The following is a 20,543-nucleotide window of genomic DNA, read 5'->3' on the forward strand; positions in this document are numbered from 1 at the left end:
ATCTGGCAGAACAGGGTCTCTGCCGGTAGACAGTCTCAGGTCTGTTAATGTAGTGTCAATGGAGAACCACGTTGTGCTGCTCTGGATCATTTGCTTAAAGATTTTCCCTGCTTAAACCTACCCACACTTACTAGATGATTTTCTGTGAGTTGGGTATTTTGGAAGTGGCAATGAGTTCACCGTGCCAAGTACATGTGGAGACCATCAGCTGCAGGTTGTTAAGGTTCACATAAATGCTCTTAACCGACTTTAACTGCATAACACACACATGGGGATCTTCATCAAAATCAAAACAGACATTTACCGGTAACTTTTACTGAATAGACATTTAATTTTATCAGCCAATTCAGCACACTTCGGATAAAATCAACAGGCCTGTGCCTACCTCTTTCATAAAGGCGCCTGTCCCCTCAGTTTGGTTGCCGGGTCACGCCTGCCTGTCTGACCACAACGGACCACCGAGTTTCACCGTCTACACCTCCAATTCTCTCCCTCCTCAAACACCGGACGAAGCCCCCAAAATGTTAAGGTTCACATAATTGAGGAAGGAGAGTACAAACAACCATGGTCCAGAAGATCTTGGTCAAACAATTGATTTTAATGAATACACACGTGGGAAGACCATTCTGTATGCAGACAGGAATTAATCTTCAACTTAATCAAAGCATACACAGATTTTTATAGCATCAGGGTTTAAATTTAACGACGCCCCTTCATACGTCACAGACAGAATACATACACACGTCAAATCAAAACCACAATGACTTTTAACACAGTTTAAAAGAACGTTGTCTTCGTCTCATCTGGAACACGAGCCCCACATCCTGCCAGACGCTGTTCCTCTTTCCAGAGACAAACATGACCAACCTCTCACCTATAAATGAGTCTACTAATGTGTGTGTGTGTATGTGTTGACCCTACATGCTCTCTCATCTCACCCGTTGCACTTCTGACCTTTTACCAGACCAGAGGCTCATCCTTATGTGTAATAACCTAACTGAACCTACATGTACTATGTTGAATAAATGTTTTAATCAAGAACCTCTACTAAGGACTTAATAAAAGAATATAAAAGTATAACAGACAATTTGAATAACCTAGACTCTGCTTTCACTTCTGCAAACTCTCTGCAACTTCCTGTCAACTGCTGCACTTAGTCTTTCTAAAAGACACACACTGTTTAAACCTCTGAATACAATATCAATGCTGCAAACTATATTATTAATGCAATGGTACTGATGATGATTATTTAACAATAGCAGTAAAATAATTTTCTCTGCTCCACAAGGTACACCTAACTGTTGCCAACAATCTAACCTCCAATCTAACTGTCCCATGTTTGAAATGTTGAATGAAATTATGTAATCTAAACAAGTCACTTTACGATTCATATCCATAGTTGCCATTTGACTAATAAGGCATAAACCTGAGATCAGACACCTATAAGTATTTTTATAGTACTTTTAATGAAAGACAGTGTAATATTACTGACTTTGTTTTAAAGAAGTTACCATTCACTTGTTTGTGACTTATATTTTGACTCAGGTTACTTCACAGAAGATGGCAGAGTGTCACTCTGTTCAGATTAACTTTAAATAGACATGTAAGTCATGTCAGTCTGCTGCTGCTTTCTGAGAGGCACAATCATTTACACCTGACCTGTGAAAATAGAAAAAAAATGCCAAATACAAAAGCATCCAAAGTGGCCTTTCCCCTTTTATGCTAATCCTCAGCTCTCTGTTCCTGTTACGCACATCTACACACAATAATGGTCGGGATTTTCAAAAGAAAAATTTAAATATCCTGGAGCTGGGTTTTGTGCACAGTTTAAAACTCTTGAGGTGCAATTTCAGTATCCCAGCAGGAGGGCAGTGTCAGAAGCTGTGTAAAATACAGTAGGTTGTGTGACAAAAGCGCAGACAGCACATAATGGTGGGGGAAGGAGTTAAATCCACTGATTTCCTGTTCTACATGTGGAGAGCACCTTTGACAGCATGTTTGTATTAATACTTATGCCGTCTTCTCAAAGACAGGAGTCCAGCTGCATTCCTTCCTCATGGACTGGAACTGTGATTCAGACGTCTGTGGTGAATCTTTGTCGACACTACAACATAACCTACATAAGTTGCCAATACCATTATCACCATTTGTGCTTTTGTGTGGTGTCTTTATATGTTACTTTCCATTTCATTTTATTATCTTACTGGGTGGATTACTTTATATTATAATTGTGGAAAACTACAGCACACGAGGAGCAGGAGGCGAATGTAAGGTAAGTTTGTTTTTGTTTTTTGTTTTTTTCCCCCAGAGAGATATTAATGAGTATTAGGATTTCTGATCATGCCACAATAGGAAACTTAGTTATGGTTGTGACATAATGCCAATGTAGCAACCTATCATCTTGTTTATTTAACTGGGGGTAACTGTTAATTTAAATAGTGCTGATCACATCATGTGGACCTATGCAAAAACAATAGGGACATGTTCTCATTCACACATTCTTCATCTATATACTGATCTACTTTGATTTTAGTTTGTTGTTTTCCATTGAGTGATTAGTTCCTTCTCTAATTCTTCTCTCTAATAAGCAGCAACCAACCACCCAATCAACCCAGTGACATCATACTCTCTTACTTCAGTGCTACACTTAATACACAGATTGTTAAATCCAGTTTTTCAAACAATGTTTAGTCTGTGACAGGAGTAGATGTACATTGGGGTTAATACTTTACCTTACTATACTTTAGAGTAACAAGAATGTGTGTAAGAGGTGGGAACTCATAGCCTTTTGTGACTGACCTTGTTGCATTAATATTTCTGGGAGTTCCTTTCTCAAGGCCCAAATACAGGGAGGAGAATATTTAAATAAACTGCTGATTAACTATTGTTTGGGACATTTTACTGCTAATTGCATCAACAACACAGAAAATAATTCTTCCTGTTAAAAGGGAGTTTTTCCTTCCCACTGTTGCCAAGTGCTTGTTTATTATGGATCTTTTGATTGTTTGAGCTTTCCTTCCATTACAGGGTCTTTACATAGCAATATAAATCACCCTGAGGTGACTGTTGTTGTGAATAGGTACTACATAAACATAACTGAATTGAATTCAAGTTAATTTGTGTAAAGGTTCTGACGCCTCTTTAGTACAATTGACCTTATTTTAGAGCACCGCCTCATTTTCTGTAAGTGCCCGCACATGTATGCATTTATTATAATAAGTCCCTAAATATAAATGTAATGCCCTCTCTAGGTTTAAGTTATATAAATATCTGGAGTAAAGTACAAAAGTTTTCTCAGATTTTCTAAAAAGGTTTGGTTTTCCAAAATTTGCAAAAACTTCCCATTGTTAGGGACCTGCCCATGTTCTACCCACGTTAACTTAGTTTCAGTATTTCAGTTGTTAAAGTTTCCCAGATTATGGCTCAAATATGACATTGTCATCTATGGAAGCAAGTTGGAAAAGGTTTAATAAACCAAGGTGTCTTTTATTCTGGTTAATTACCATAATATGCCATAACAGGCCTTGGCTCAGTTACATTCACTGATGATATATGTTTTTACCCAGCGGCAGCTTTGCTAAATATACCCGTTGTACTACACACACCTTGACAACCTGCGATCACACTGGGCTCATTTCATTATGCTGCATGATGGGATTTCACCACATGCAAACGGGTTTAATTAAGCCGAAAGTTATTAGTCAGTGGAGTGTGAGTGAATGGATATGTAAATGTGCAGTGGTGCAAAGAAAAATCTGATCGCATGTATAATTGGATGCAAGATAAAGAGGCTTAATAGCACGGTGGTGAGCTTGCAGTGTGTCATTAGCTGATAGATAGATGCAATGTAAACATGATTGCCTACAAGTTTATTCAGACAGAAGTGATCGGATTATCTGAAATCATTTTCACAACAAGGTAAAGACAAAAGGCCAAAAAGTTCAAATAAAGATCTAGAATTAATAAGAGATTTCATTTCAACAAGTTTCCTCTTAACCTGTAAAAAGTTCAGAATCACGTTATCGAGACTCTTCCTTGTTCTCTCCTGCCGAGGAGAGAGGAAAAAAGCGAGTGAGCTGTGATGAAAGAGTGGACTGAGTGGTTTTGACAGGACATTCGACACCGTCTTCTCCGTCACACTGCTTCACTGTAGGCCTTGACTGCGGTGATTTAGCTTCAGACAGCTGTCAAGTACAGAGTAAGAGGAAGGCGGAGGAGGAGTGGGTTGGAAAGGTGATGGTTTAAATCCCCAGACTGAATAGGGCAAAGGTAGAAAAGTGAAGGTCTCTAAAATCAAACTCCAGAACCTAATATGGTTTGATAGACACATCAAATCAAACTAATGCGGTAATGCTAAACAGATGTGAATTGTTAAAAGAAGGTTCTAATAATTTACATGATAGCAAATTAACAACCAGTTAACTATAGCTGACTATCATTTATTGCTTTACCAGATGCTTTGTAATCCTCATGCAAGCTCCTACAAGCTTTCAGTTCTTGAGGGGAACAGACCAAGTATATTACAGTGATACTGACAGTGAGAACATTTTGTTTGCTCCACACTTTGGAGGGAAAAACATTATGGTTATGTACCTTGCATTTATTTATACACTGAGACATGCCTTCAGTATGATAAAGGGAGCCTAAATCGACAGAGGATCTTCATGACGTGCACAACTGGTGCTGAATGATGCCTGACAAACTGTCAGCCCGGGTGTCAGACAGGACGGATCAGTTCTTCTGACCAGTGGACTAGTCAAGTATTTCCCTGGACATGGTGTTGTTCTGTTGCTGTTCGGTCCCACTGGTTTGCTTATAAGAGATCATCTGATTGTTGGGATTTTCTCTGTTTTCTTTGTATTATTGTAGGATCTTTACCTCACAATATAACATGCCTTGAAGCAACTATTTGACTAACAAAATAAATAAATAAATAAATAAATGGATAGATAAATAAAATTGAACTGAACTGCATCACAAACTTGAATTAAATTGAATTCAGTTTTGACTTTTATGACTTTTTTTATCACCAGAAAAAACAGATAACAGACATAAGATTATATTTAATAAGTTTGCTTTGCCTCATTCCCTGTATTGAAATCGCCCAACCACACAGTCAGACATGATCATCAGTAGCACCAACACTCTTCCCTATTATCTCATGAAAGGTCATTGTTTATTTGTAAAGTTTCTTTCATGAAGTTTTGTGCTAGGCTCATCATAGGACCGAGGAAGTTTTTAGAGAGGAGTCTCAGAGGTAATATTCTCTGGGAATAGAGCTTATGATATTCACACAGATATGAACAAATGTGCACTTGATTTCAGCCAAATGGCAGAGAATGCCGATCACACAGATGGACGGAGGAGACCACCAGCAGCTTTGTTGGAGTTAGTGGGGTTCAACACATGTACAGTGATATGAATACCACAGCTATCGCTTCCTGTGACCTACATAAATATCTAGATATCCATCCAGATTTCTTTGTTTTCTTTTTTTCTGTTCATTAACATAAATATCGAATCTGCCAGTCACATGACAACAGCTCCATATATTTGAGCATCCAGACATGGTCAAGGCAACCTGCTGAAGTTCAAACAGCAGGGGGAAGAAAGGTGATTTCAGTGACTTTATAGGTGGCATGGTTGCTGGTGCTGATGAGCTGGTCTGAGTATTTCAGGAACTACTGACCTACTGGAATTTATTTATTCAAAGATACCCTGAAAGCACAATTGAACCTTGAAACAGCCTTCCTGCAGCAGTAAAAGACCATACTGGATGTCACAGCTGATAATATGAGAATGAGGCTACAATTTCCCTGGGTCATGGAAACTGAACAATAGAAGACTGGAAAAACACCTTGTACAGAACAGAGTCGGCATCAGTAACCACAGATGTGACACTGGTTGCCAAGTGGCTTGCAGAGCATAGCAATATTGTAGGCGAGTGGAGAGAGGTTAAATAAGTGCAGTGAATGTGAGACTTGATGATAGGATCAGGGTCCTTCAGCATTTACCTGGAATTAAGGAACCCAGAGCCACCCACCATTATATAACATGTAGTGGTATTGTAACAAGTTACTAAGTGCACTTACAGTATTGCTCAAAACAACAGGAAGTACTAGCTATACTTTAGTTATCATAGTGTGTCTAGGTTATAATCATAAAAGCATAAAGTTTTAAAAATCTTGGTTTTTGTTAAATTACTTTTAAAATCTGCCACACTTGGAGATATGAGAGCAGTGGTAAAGTTAGGTTAGTGCCAGATCAGGCGCCAGTGAACCGTTATCCTCATCCTCTCAGTCAGCACACATGGTTTAAATTAAGAAGAGGAAGATGACTAGGAGGAAGGTGAGTGACAGTTATCCTCCACCCTCCATCTGTCCAAAATGTCAGGCAGCAATCTGAGAACCATCAACCTGATGGACAAGTGAGGAACACGTGTGTGTGTGTGACCGTGTGTGTGTAGCAGATGAATTACAGGCTCCAAGTGACATTTTCAATTGAGTGGTATTTCCCTGTAAGTACAAGGCTGAATCTCACTGCAGCAGGTGAGTGACGAGTTTCTGACAGTCACAAACTATGTAATTTCTACTCTCTTTCTTTCACACATACACACACACACACACACAGTTGTGCACATGTGCGCACACACACACACACACACACACACACACAATTATGAGCAGCAACAGTAATAATTATGGCTGATGAATGAGTAAAAAAAGAGAAAACTGGCAGAATAAAACACTTGATGTTGATGGCCATTTAACTCTTCTGTGTTGGAACAGAGCCAGCACACACACACACACACACACACACACACACACACACACACACACACACACAAATAGAGGATTCTTTGAAGCTATTTCTTCCCACCCTGTGTTAATAATGGTGTTTTTGAAAGTGCTGTCAATCAACTGGTGTTTGTACTGCACACCAACAGAAAGACGGGTATAGGATGTGAGATAGTTTTGCATTCAAAAATAACTTTGGTGATTTGTTGTGACGGGCGAAATGGAAATGCAAAAATGTAAAAATAATTTACTCTGTCACTAAAAAGTTTTTACAACAACTTAAATTTGAAACAATGTTGAGAGTGTCAGAAGACTGGATTCAAACAATGCCTGATAGTCACTGTGGTACAATCGACCCACAGTGCATTCCTATGGATAAGCAGCTGCACTTGTGGATGCACTCACAAAATAGGAAAATTCTTTAATAGTTATTGAGATGATTCCATGATTTAAAAGTGAAAAGATATCCTCACCTCTCTTCTCTGGTAAAGCAGATATGCACTTAGTTCATTGTTAATCTTTCTTTCAGAATTTTTTATTAATGGTAAAAGCTGAAGGAAACAAATTTCCACCGTTTTTAGGATTACATAAATCCTGTCATCTGTGGCACCTTCAGGCCATGTGCAGTGGAAGAGACCAGAAAGAGAAAGAAATGTCAAAAGTTGGATTAAGACAACAAGAAGTCAGATACCTGGTTTCCACTGACACAGTGACAGTGTGGAGACAGTTCTGCCTTAGCGCATTTTGAGAAGCAGCCCACATTCGTGTGGGTTTGAGTACCAAATGTTACCCAACATTACACAGCATTAGTTAGTTGGGATTATTTCATTGGCAAGAAAATTGTGGTGGACGGCATCTGTGGGCTGCATGTGAAAAAAATTTGTCAGTTATCCACTACAGCCCCACCCACTCCCACTGACATCAGTGGTTCCAGCAGTGAAACCAGCAGTTTTGTGATGCAGAGCTGGTATTGTGAGAGGAGCTTAGAGAATGTATTTCCCCCTTTTCCATTTTTACCTTTGGCTGGAAAGCACCGTGAAGCTCATCAGTCTCTCTACCAGAAACACAAGAAAGAAAATTTGGTAAAGGAATCAAAAACAACTTTTCAAAGTCACACTCCACAGTGCCACACTTGTTTGTATTCAATAGTTTGTTACACACTGTATCTGATTGCTGTGCACTGTCAGCACTATGACTTCGACATCAGCCTAAACCCTGAGCATCTGTAACATCTGAAGAGCGGGAAGTGCCCCTCCAATAAACAGTGAAGCGTGCAGAAAAACAGAGCTGCAGGCCCTCTCTTCTTTTTATGGGAGAAAAGTGACAGAGTCAGTAGATTCTATATTAAGGTCTTTTTCCAGTCAGTGTTCCTACCCTGAGTCATCTCTCTCTCCTCTGCAGGCCATCCCGCTGCTGTCAACATGAGGCCAGGCTGAAATATCAGACTGATGGCTGTTTTTAAAAGTCTCACACCAGCCAATCAATCAGCTCCTGATATATTCTCGCACAATCTTTTTTTAAACATTTCTTACAAAATCACGCGTCAGGTTATTCTCATTCACTGTGAAAGCCAAAACACCACAGAAGAAGGTACTCTAGCCAGAAGAGTATGTGTCCGTCATGGTAGGAAAAAGCATGATTTTGGCCACACTGCTGCACCGTCTTTAAGCTTGGAGAGCTGCAGGCTTAAAGTTTGCACTATATCCAGGGGAAAATCAGAAATGCATTTCCTCTGATAATGTAACATGCTGTGCTCTATTAAAGTGAATTGTATCCTGTATTTGATGGTTCCAGCATTTGAAACGCAAAGAATTATTATTTTTCTTTATTTTTTTGGCTTGTAACAAATGTTGTCAAGGTGTCTTTATAATTGTAACACAAATTTCTGGTGTTTTACAAAAACATCAGTTAATCAGGAAAATAATAGATCCTCCTTAACAGAGCTGTTAAAATCTGCAAAAATAACCTTGTCTATGCTTACGCATGAGTAACAACCACATCTGTACAGGAGGTGACCGCTTTTAAGTTTTTTTTTTATCTTGAAATGTATTATACAAGTGAAACTTTAAATACAGGTCTTTTATTCGATATGTGTATTTTTAGTGATAAGCAATTATTTTTTGCAGTGCGGCATTGTATTTAGGTAAAAGCTGTGAATACTTACCTCAGAAAGAACACCCGGTGAGAATGAATCAGTACAATGTGGAGTGTTTTGATGGTAAACTCTGTATATTTATGCTTGTACAGTTCCGCTCTGCTATTTGTCAGATTTCTCTCAATAATCAGCTTTTTACCCTCAGACCCAGTTTTCAGCAGCGCTCAGCACCATGTGGAGCTGCAGAGCCCGCAGGAAGCTTAATGACCGTGGCCTCCTGCTCCCGGCGGCCGCTGTGACTGACGGCCTGACGGCTCTTGATGAATGATGTTCTCCGCCTCGACAGACTGAAACCAACGGCAGGCGGTGGGAGGTGATTCAGCTGCTAAACATCAACTCTCCATCCTCTGAGGCCCTGCCACTGTAATGAGCCTGCCGCTCGGTTCAGTGGAGGGCCAAGGGGGCCGAGGCCAAGAGATGAGGGCCGAGCGTGACAACGTGATGGAGCGCAAGCAGCAGAACTGGTAAGGAAATGAGGGAAAGGGGCATGTCACTGCTGTCAGGAGAAAAGCTAATTTCTCCAGGTTTCTCTTTCTAACCTTTAGCCACGGAAACTAGTTTAGCTCCATCTGTCTTCTCCTACTTTGTATTCATACACTAGAGCTGCTTTCAGTGTTTCTGATATATCAACTAATTACACAGAGTTTCTTGTAAAAAGAATTACAAGGAGCAAGCAAAATTGTGAAGAATTCAGAAATGAACAAAGCTGCAAGTCAAATGAACTTGTTTCTTGTACTTTTCACCAAATGAGCCATTAACTATTCTTTACGTTACATTTTTAAACAGATCAATACAGTTAAAAAAATTCTATTGTGTGTTTCAGGACCTTAAATGTTGGGGAAATAGTGACCATCAGTGTGGACAGAATAAGCAGAGCATGCACTAATGGAAAAACTGAAATGACCAAATGAAAAAGGGGTTTACCAATTCATAGAACAAATACTGTTCACAAGCTGTCATTCATAAGCTCAGGCCATGTTAGATATCTTATTTTTAGACACTACCTGGACCTCCATAATTCAATTCAATTCAATTTTATTTATATAGTGCCAAATCACAACAACAGTTGGCTCAAGGCGCTTTATATGATATCAACAAATGTATTTATGGATGTTAAATGCTCTGTATTGACGTGTATTCCTGTTTTTCTTGATGTAAGGACAGCTGCAGACCTCGGCCATTAGCCACAGTAGTCCTACAGTCCTGGCATGAAATATTTTCATCCTTGAGGACTGCTGAGCTATAAAACATTTCTGTTGTCGACGTATAGTGTCACTACTAAGACCATCAATTCTTCACCATCTGCCCTTGATCAGCTCAGATGCAGAAGTCTGTGACCTCTGAGAAGGAAGTCAAACTATTAAAACTCCGCATGAGCAGATGCAAAACCAGCTTTTTCTTTCTGTCTTTCTGCCTCCTCATCTAATCGCCTTCAGAACTGATATTTATTGAGTCTATGTTGATACAGTACTCACTCACTCCAATCATTCTTCCTCTCCATATAAGCTGTGAAAAAAAACTTTATGGTGACTAGATTGTATTAACTTGCTAAGCCACAGAGGAGGTATACATCCTTATAATTGCATAGGCTGGACAAGATCCAGGGTTGCTAAGATGAAGGTGTCAACATGAGCCTGCCTTTTATATACAGTCATGTGAAAAAGCAAGCACACTCTCCTTCAATTATAAGGTTTTTGGTATCAGGACCATAAAAGTCATCTGGTCCTTACAAAGGTTCTAAAACTAAATACAAGCTCAGACTAAGCATAACAGCTGACACATTACACAGTGTCATTTATTTGGAAAAGAACTAAACTAATGCCGTGATTCAGTATAGATCCACGTATAGCAGAGACACATACAGCAGCAATAACTTGAAATAATCATTTTTATCAGTCTCTCTCATCATCGTAGAGGAATTTCGGCTCATTCTTTACGAAGTTGCTGCAGTTATTTGAGTTTTGCAGGCCTTTATATATACACAGCTTTCTCGACTGGGACATTGTAACATTGCCCTCTTGCAATAACGAATTTTGGCAAATCTTGAGCTGTCAGACAGATGTCCTAACATTTAACACTAGAATATTTTGGTACACAGAGGAGTTCATGGTCGACTCAAAGACTGCAAGGTGCCTAGGTCCCATGGCTGTAGAACAAGCAAAAATCCTCACCCATCCAACACTTTGCTTGACATTTGGTATGAGATACTTGTGCTGATATGCTATGTTTGGCTGGGGCCAAATGTAGTACAGTACATTATGTCCACCCATCTCTACTTTAATTTAGTTTAGCCAAAAGACATTGTAAGAGAAACGTTGAAACTTAATGACAACCCTTCCAAACAAGCCGTACATATTCAGCATTTTTCTAATTGATCTGTCATGAACTTCAGCATTTAACCTGGAAACTGAGGCCTATAGAGTCTGAGATGACACAAATGAATGATCAAAACCAGCAAAGTGCCCAAACCTCTGCTTTAATAGAGGTGCTCACAGGTGCCGATGATCAATTAATCAAGCGCATTTTATTACCAGCAACTAGTTACATTTTAGTTTTGCTTTTTTATTCTCATTCTTTCATAAAAACACACTGATGAATTTGTGCTGATTGTTTCAAAGTACTGTACATTGTAATACATTTGAAGATTTGCTGGTAACCTAAATTCCATCCCTTATTTTTTGCCCATCAGTGCAGAGTTATTTGATCCACTGTTAATGTGAAAAGATATTGATTAGTGAAGCTTTAAATGCAGGACAGCATGAACGCCGCACAACTAATAAATGTGGGCCCACCCAGGAGATAATCCATCTGTGACACTCTGCTGTTTGTCTTGGCTTTCCTCAGCTTACACTTAAACATCGACTTTTGTATGACCGGCTTTAAAAAAGCACATAGCTCCCACACTAACACTCACATACAGATCTGGATAGAGTTACCTTCAATCTTAAGTTACAAATGTTGGCTTTGTGTGCCCTTAAGTCTTCTTTACAACACTTTCACAAATTACTGTGGTCAAACAAATAAAATCTGCAAAAAACATGATGCAGTGTGGAAAAGGAATGTGGCTATTACAGCAGTGACTTTAGGGATACAAAGTGGAGGTTTTAACACCTTTCTGGGACTCGGGGATCATTAAATCCTCAATGGGTTAAATGGCTGAATGAAAAAGAAAAATACAGAAATTGCAGCTTCACTCTTTCCACTCTCTTGTAGCTTATTATGTTTCCACTCTGTCACTGAACAGTGCAGCTGCGGAGGGTTTTTATTATCCCCTATAATAAAAATGATAGCCTGTTATGTCCGAAAGAACCTCAGACATTCACGTTAAAAGCCTGAACAATCAAACGCGAGCGCTTTTCCGTCAATAACTCCCAACAAACCGGAGAAGGATTAATGTTCCTGCTTTATGGCTGCTGTGTTTGGAGTGTTTAGTTTTGCCATTACAGAGAGGTGGGTGGGTATTAGGGGGCTGAATTTAAAAGCACCTCGTGTGCCTGTGGACAATAAGAGTGATCACACAATTATGCTTTTGAGTTTAGTGGAAATTGGTTGTTGTGAGTTTAGCGATAAATGTGTTTGATGTTCCCAACCCAAGGCTGTTAAAATAGGAACTTCAATCACATAACATAAAGGGATTAAATGGAGAGCTGTTGGCTTCACTTTTTCATAGCGTCACACATCTATAGTGTGAAATTAATGGTGTATGCTTATGTTATAAGAGACTTTACATATGTGTGCCTGTGTAGCTGTCCTCTCTAGCTTTTAATGTGACTTGTGCAAAGAGCAGTTTTGTCACTTCCCACCATTTTATTGCTGTCAGAATTTAGCATTGGACTACTGTAGAGTTCTTGTGGAGTGAGTAGGTAATGTGTTGCATACCTACCTATGGCTTTCTCAGTTATATTTTCAAATGACATGTTCAGAAGATATCTAGAAGTAACAATTTTTACAATGGTGGTCTAGCAGTGGCAGGACACAAGTTATAGGCTACTTCAGATATACATGATCCTGTTGGATATATAACCCATTAACAAGGTTCTCTTTAAGAGATTTTTGTCTATATAGTGGAAACAGACAATGTTAAAAAGCAGTGCTTCTCAGTACCCATGTGCCACAAAAGAAACAAACTTTAAAGAGCATAGCATTAGCAAAAACATAGCATTTGTTTTTACTATGAAGTCTACTGTGTTTGTTGTTTGTGATAGCCACAGAAAAATTACACCATTAGCATTTAAATAAAATCTTCAGATTTGCTTTTTTTGCAAAGAGGAAGTACATGAGGATTTGTGCAAACATATCTGGAAGTGGAGATATCAGCGGATAGCTTTGATTAGCCAGGATGGCAGATATATGAACCTTTGTGGAAACACAGCCATCCAAAAGAAAAAGGACTACTTTATTAGATGAAGCAAAGAAGATTGGAGGGAGAGTGACAGAGGACAGGAAAAAGAGTTGACGCCGATCAAAACAGACAGCCATCTGGTATTATTTAAACTCTATGACTAAATAACAACACCATCCAGCCTGTTAACCAGCTTAGTATTTTTATTTGAGTGTACTTTTCCACTGAAATGTGTCATTAGATTTAAAAGGGCATTCTTAGGATTTTGAAATGTTTGTGGGCTACAGTATGAATACTGTTAGCATTAACCATGTCGCTAGCTAGTGGCATTAGCATGAGTTTTAACCTGAAAACAAACAATAATTACATAACATAATAAGAACATAATTACATCATTTCCTTAGGGATTAATGAAGGATTTTGATTCTGAAGAAATATCCACAAACAAACAATGAATGTACTGTATTTATGAATTCAGTTTTTTGATTGAACTTTGTAACAATTAGCCACGTCATTAGGAAAAATTACTGAATGGCTTAAATTACTTAAAAACACACGCAAATATTTGCTAATTAATTATCAAGATCATCATCAAAAAGTAAGAAAAATAAGGGGAAATAGGGGGAAAAAACAAGCTGGCATCTGAATATATCCATATGTGTGAAAAACCAACAGACAGTGTGTGTCTCAATGTTTTGGGGGCAAAGCCATCAGCCTCTTAATCCCTCTGTCACTTTTTCCAACGGTCATATAGTGAAGCCATAAACTCCGTCTATTGTCTGTCCCAAACCTCCACCCCCACTACACCCACAAATAAACACACACACACGGAGTTTAAGCCTGTCAGTCTGTTTCCTGCTGCCCTTCAGTGTGTGCTTTGTATGAAAGTGAATCACCAACATATGTGAGAGCTGAGCAACTGACAGGCTGTTAATCCTTCACCTCCTCCCTCCTTCTTCCCTCTCTTCCCCTCTCACCCTCCTCTCCCCATCTTTCAATTTCCATGCCTTTTTTTCTCTCCCCTCCCAGCTTTTCCCTTTCACCTCCTTCTTCCAGTCATCACCTCTTTTGTAATCTAACCTTCCCAATCCATCTGGCCTGTCTTTGATCTCTCCTTCATCCTTTTCTTTTTCTCTTCTCCTCCTTTATCTTCTCTTTTCCTTCTGAAGCTTTTTCATTCCTTGCTGCTTTTTATCAGGCTTCCTATTACTGCACCTTTCCTTTTGTCTCATTGTCTCATTCCTTCGTCCCTTCTTCCCTTCCTTCCCGCTTCTCTCCTCTGTATCCTGAAAATAGATGCACCAAGCAGACAGAAAGTAAAGTGTTTAATCTCGAGAACTAAATGTTTTAACAGTCCACTTCCTGTTCAGCATCCACAGCTCTCACATCAAACAGAAGAAATAATTCACACTCATTCGCCTATAAATATAAAATCACACCATCTGATCTTCCTTCACCGTCTCCGCAGCTTATACCAGTGAATGCACCGCATGTGTTAATACGCCGTAATATGTTGAACAAGACACGGCCTTGTTAAACTCAGCTTTGAAGATGATGCAACACGATGGGCAACTGAGACACTTTTCAAATGGGTGAATTCAGATTTTTTTTAAATGCTCTCTGGCAGAAAATCACTCCAGATAGAAAAAGAAAGCTGAGGAGAATATTATATGGAACTAACATGTTTCTCAGAGGTACTCTGTATTTACAGAACTTAATTTTTTGTAGAAATACTTCAGTGCTAAAGTGATTTTTATGGACAATAATTTTTTTAAAAAAAAGTACCATAAAAAATAGGCCATGTTAGTCCTGTGAAGATCGGCGACCTGTCCTGCCTCTCGCACAGTAGTAGCTGAGATAGGATCCAACCCCCACGCGACCCTGAATTGGATAAGCATAAGACAATTGATGGGTGGATCATTTAAAAACTACATTTTGCATTTACTCGGGTTATCTTTGTCTAACAGTAAAATGTCTATGATGATTTTTTGAAATATTGTGAAATGTTTTTTACAACTCTGTATCTGCACAAAATGCCTATACAAGCTATGACTGTACCATGCTATCTAAGACTGGTAGCTCTGCTGATAATTTAGTCTTCCACCCTTTGGCCAAAAATGATTACTTCTGGCTTTTTTTCTTCAAAACCACCCAAAAATCGTGGTTCTGTGAAGTTTATATATATATTTTAACTGCAAAAAAAAAGCTGTCTCTGTTTTTGTTCATGCTTTTTTTTCTTTGCACTGTTTGAAAAATCAGTTTTAGCTTACAGCTTTAAGGTTTTCCAGTGTTTTTAATAAAAGCATGCATTTAGAGAATTAAAAAAAAAAGTAGTACTTTGCAGATTGTTTTTTCAGCTGGTGTCTTTTTTATATGAAAGCATAAACCCACACGGATGTCCTTGTCTGAGATTATAACGACTTTACTGCTTCATCACCATCATACAACCATAATCGCATTAAAAATTGCCCTCTCTGGTGTTATTTTCATAATGTGCATGAGTTAAATGTGCCCTATTGTTCTGAGGCAGCCAGGTGGAAGAGCAGGGGCGTTTCTTTCACATTAAGACGATGCTGTGGGTGTTTGTGGGTGATGGAGCCACGTAGTACACCGACCTAGCTGACATGATGGGAGAGACAGGCAGGACACCAGCTCTGGGCCTAGTTACTCAAGCTCCATTAAGCTTCATGCTTAAATTATACCCTAATACCTGTTGTCACGGTGATGCACTGGACTGCAAGCGTTTATCCGGGCCACAGGGGCTAAAAACCGCCCACGCGTACATCACTGTTGGCACAGAGTACACAAATACACTTGCAAATGTTTCAGGCTTGCTGCCTCAAACATTTGCCTGAAACATTTCATCTATGTTACACCCTGCAGGTCTCACAAACACACACAGGCTGCTCTGAAAGCATACACAAACTTAAATACATTATCATTGACACATTATCCAAAACACCCTTTGAGACTTGCACCCCTTTCCATTAATCTGACAGCAATTTAACATGTTTGCCTCATCTTCATATAGGTTACACTCATTTTTCATTGAAGGTCACAACAGGTCAGAACTACAGTCACGTGAAAAAGAAAGTTTTCTAAATACTGTGTGGCGTTCAATGAAAAACTAAGTAAACACTTGGTGTTTCCATAGGAATTAAGAGGGTAATTGATCATCAGCACATGTGACCACCTCTAGAAAATCACAAGTTTTGGCAGATTGCCAGTCTGGAGCGCTGAGATGTATATTAACATAGTGGTACAATCTTCCCATGAGTGGATGTCCCAGCAAATTCATTCTAAGGTTAGGCCATGCAGTGCTCAGAGAAACTCAGAAAACCCAAGGCTTTAAAGGTTTTAAGTAGCATGTTAAATGCTAAAGTTCATGACAGTCCAATTACATAATGACTGAATAATGTTTTCTTGTTTGGAGAAGTTGAATAAACCAAGACTTCTAAGACAATGTCCCTTGGACAGACAAGACAAAAGTAGAGTGTTTGTGCATAATGTGTCAAACACATACACAAAACCAGCCACAGCATATCAGCACAAACTTCCAATGCCACCTGCCAAGCACTTTGGTGGAGGGATAATGATTTGGACTTGTTTTGCAACCACAGGACTTGGGCACCTGAGCCAACATGAACATCCTCTGAATACCAAAGTACTGAGTCAAATCTGAGTCCATCTGTCCGACAGCTAAAACTTGACCCAAATTTAGTCATACAATATGACAATGATCCCAAACACAGCTGCACGGCTGCTCACTGATTGTGAGCAGCCATAGATGTGATGTTTGCTTTGAGAGTGTTGATGGAGAAGTACAGAGTTGCACCGTCTCTTTGTGTAACTAGAGAAAGGATATGATAGGGTGCCAAGAGAAGAACTGTGGTTTTGCATGAGGAAGTCAGGAGTGGCAGAGAAGAATATGAGAGTGGCGCAAAACATGTGGGCATGGTGAGAAGTGCGGAGTTACAAATGGGTTTAAGATGACAGTGAGATTACATAAGAGGACTTCTCTGAGCCCCTTCTTGTTTGCAATGGTGATGAAGAGGTGGACAGATCAGGTCAGACAGGAGTCTCTGTGGCATCTGATGTTTGCAGATGACATTGTGGACAGTAGTGAGAGCAGAGAAGAGGTGAAAGAAACCCTGGAGAGGTGGAGGTATGCTCTGGAGAGAGGAAGGAATCGATAGGTGGAGAAATTAAATCCAGTAGCGAGGCAGAACGTGTGTGTGTGTGTGTGTGAGTGAGAAGGAAGCAGGTGGAAAGGTGAAAATGCAAGAATTAGAGGTAGTGAAGGTAGATGAGTTTAAATATGTGGGGTCAAGCATGCAAATCAGTGGATGGGAATAGTGCATTAGGGGGTGAGGCAGGGTGAAGGCACTGTGGAATGGGTGGAGATGAGTGCCAGAAGAATATGAGTAAGTCAAATGGAAGTTTTACAACAAGCTAGTGAGATCTGCTATGATGTATGGTTTGGGGATGGCACAAAGAAAAAGACAGGCTACAGAGCTGGAGGTGGCAGAGTTGAAAATGTTAAGATTTTCATTGGGAATGACCAGGATGGACAGAAATGAGGACATCAGGGTGACAGCTCAGGTTCAGCTGAGATGTTTGGACATGTTCAGAAAAGGGAAACAATGGAGCTCACAGGTAGGAGGAAAAGAGAAATGCCACATAGAAAGTTTATGGATGCAGTGAAGGAGGACGCACAGAGGCTTGTTGTGAAGGGAAAGGCATGTTTTGGATTGCAAAAAGGCACTGTTTTTTGTTGGTTTGTTTAGTACCACAAGCAAAACTATTTAACAAAAATGTCTGAAAATTAATCTCATGCTCCACCTTTAAAATCAGGGGAAGATACCCAAAGAGATACAATATACACAGCTTCCTGGGCTGTCTATTCTCACATGTTAAGCTCCATTAGAGTAGGATTTATTTCCTAACAGCGGTGGGGCGATTTTAAAATTACCTGCCCTGGTCAGTGATTTTAATTCAGTCCAGAGTGTTTATGTGAGTAATTTTTCACTCTCTCCCCATAAAAGATGACAGCTGAAATTACCTCCTGTTTTTCAGCTACCTTGCTGCTCCTCCTTTAATTTATTACGAACTTTATTTAATCAGGTAGTCTCATTACCAGCCATGACAGTGATCTTTGTATTGTTTTCACTCTTAAAGTGTGTGTACTTGTGTCTGTGTGTACGTGTGTGTCTGTACATGGTTCATCATGGCAAAATGTTATCCTTGAAACTCCTACTGCAGTGGGAGCTAACCCGCAGGCATTTATATGTCTGTTTACTTCTATGGACAGATATTGTCAGCACAATAACATCACAATGATTCAAGATGCATTCAGACAATATATTAAATTAAAATGAAGGCAGAGTTTGACATAGTGGAGGGAAGTTGGAGATCTCTTTTACTAAAGGGATTTGGAGTAGGAAACATTTATAATCTAAGAAGCAAACAGTGAAAATGTAGGCACAACACCTGAAGCCAGACAAGTCAATAATGAGCATTTACTAGAATCATAACAAAAACACGCACACGACAAATTTACAGAATGGGAAAGTGTGAGTTAAATGAAAATGGTATATCCTAAGAAGCATAGTATTTAAATGTCTGTGTGTGTGTGTGTGTGTGTGTGTGTGTGTGTGTGTGTGTGTGTGTGTGCTCGCTCTGACACTCAGCCAGTCTGTTTTATCACAGCTCTGACTTTCATCTCTGCAGCAGAGCTGAATGCAGAAGACAGACTGGGTGACGCTGACACCAAGGGGTCCCATCAACTCCCGTCCTCTATAATTCAGCCAAAAAACCCTGAAATCTCTGGATACCAACATGACTTTCACACACACGCACTCGGAAAAACACACACGCATAAAAATACACACTAACTTTCATTTGTACAGATGAATCCATCGCAGATGTCGCACCCCGTTTCGTCACTTCAGATTCAGTCATCATACATTTCTGCATACTGATTTGATTTTTAATATATTTTTATGTGGCTGCCTAGTCTAACATATCAGCAGTAAAATTATATTCTGGGCTATGTAGCGATGACACTGGAGTGCTATCTTCCTGGTACCTTTAAAATCTCGGTATACTTCATTATTGTTCACAGTGCTACTTGTTTATTGCTAATAAAGCAAGGCAAAAAATAATCATCATTGTTACAAAACTGGAATTTTAAGTAAGAAAACACAATAATCTCGAGGCACTTCCTTTAGAAAGCTGGGCATGTAACAAAGTGTGACAACTACTTCTTATGAAAGTACATTAAACTTACTGAACTTGCCTAACTGCTGTACTGCTGCTGATTGGTATTGATTGCTGACTGCTGTGCTCAGCAGTGAAAACCTCCTCACTTCTTGTAAACACTTGTGTTATAACTCATGAACTATTTATTGACTAAGCGAGGCAACACCATAGCCTTCATAGTTCAGGTTTTTTAATTTTAAGTTGACATTCTCCAAGTTAAGACTCTGTGCTTCTCTTTTAATGGAGCAGAAAAGCACTTTGGAGGAGAATAATTTGGGGGCTCAGCTTGGCAGTTCAGCACATGAAGCCACCTGACTGCTCCGTGGTCGGCTCGGCATCAGTCTGACAGAGGGGAAGCGGGAGCCTCCATAAAGTGGGTCGCAGAGGGTAAAACTGCCGGAGGGCAGGTTGGCTGACACCCCACATCTAAATCAGCATGTTAAGCACCGGTGCACGACAAAGAATTACGGGGAAAAAATGCAAGAGTGGGGAAACTGCATGCATTATGTGTTTTAATATTCAGAGTTTGGAGAGTGGATGAGATCAGTGCTGTGGAGCAGAGCCATTTGGCTTCCCTTCAAAGCAACGGACGCATGAAGGGTGCCGACCTGCTCAGGTTCAAACAGAGCTGTTTTTTCGGTTCCAGATGAATCCTCACCTGAAGGTCGTCACTCAGTAATTGTTAAGCTGACAAAGGGTTTCAGGCTATTTGTTAAACTAAACGCTAAAGTTAAACTAAGTCATTAAAGCCGCATCATTTCTTAATTCAGTGGGTTTGTTTTTTTAGTTATTAGAGAGGATTCATAAATTAGGTTTCATAACCATAACTCACGGGATTAGTACTTTAAGCCAATTAACTAGCAAATGTAGAGTGTCAACCAAGCTGCCCTCCTCTGATACATTTAGTTTATTTTGTCTGTATTAAAGCACCTGTAATGCTAAGAGGTGATCACAGAATTTCACTGCCTCCATAACACCCCATTCCCCT

This window comes from Haplochromis burtoni, unplaced genomic scaffold, assembly GCF_018398535.1.
Source record: "Haplochromis burtoni strain Fernald_Lab_line unplaced genomic scaffold, NCSU_Asbu1 Contig_512, whole genome shotgun sequence".
NCBI classification, from domain to species: domain Eukaryota; kingdom Metazoa; phylum Chordata; class Actinopteri; order Cichliformes; family Cichlidae; genus Haplochromis; species Haplochromis burtoni.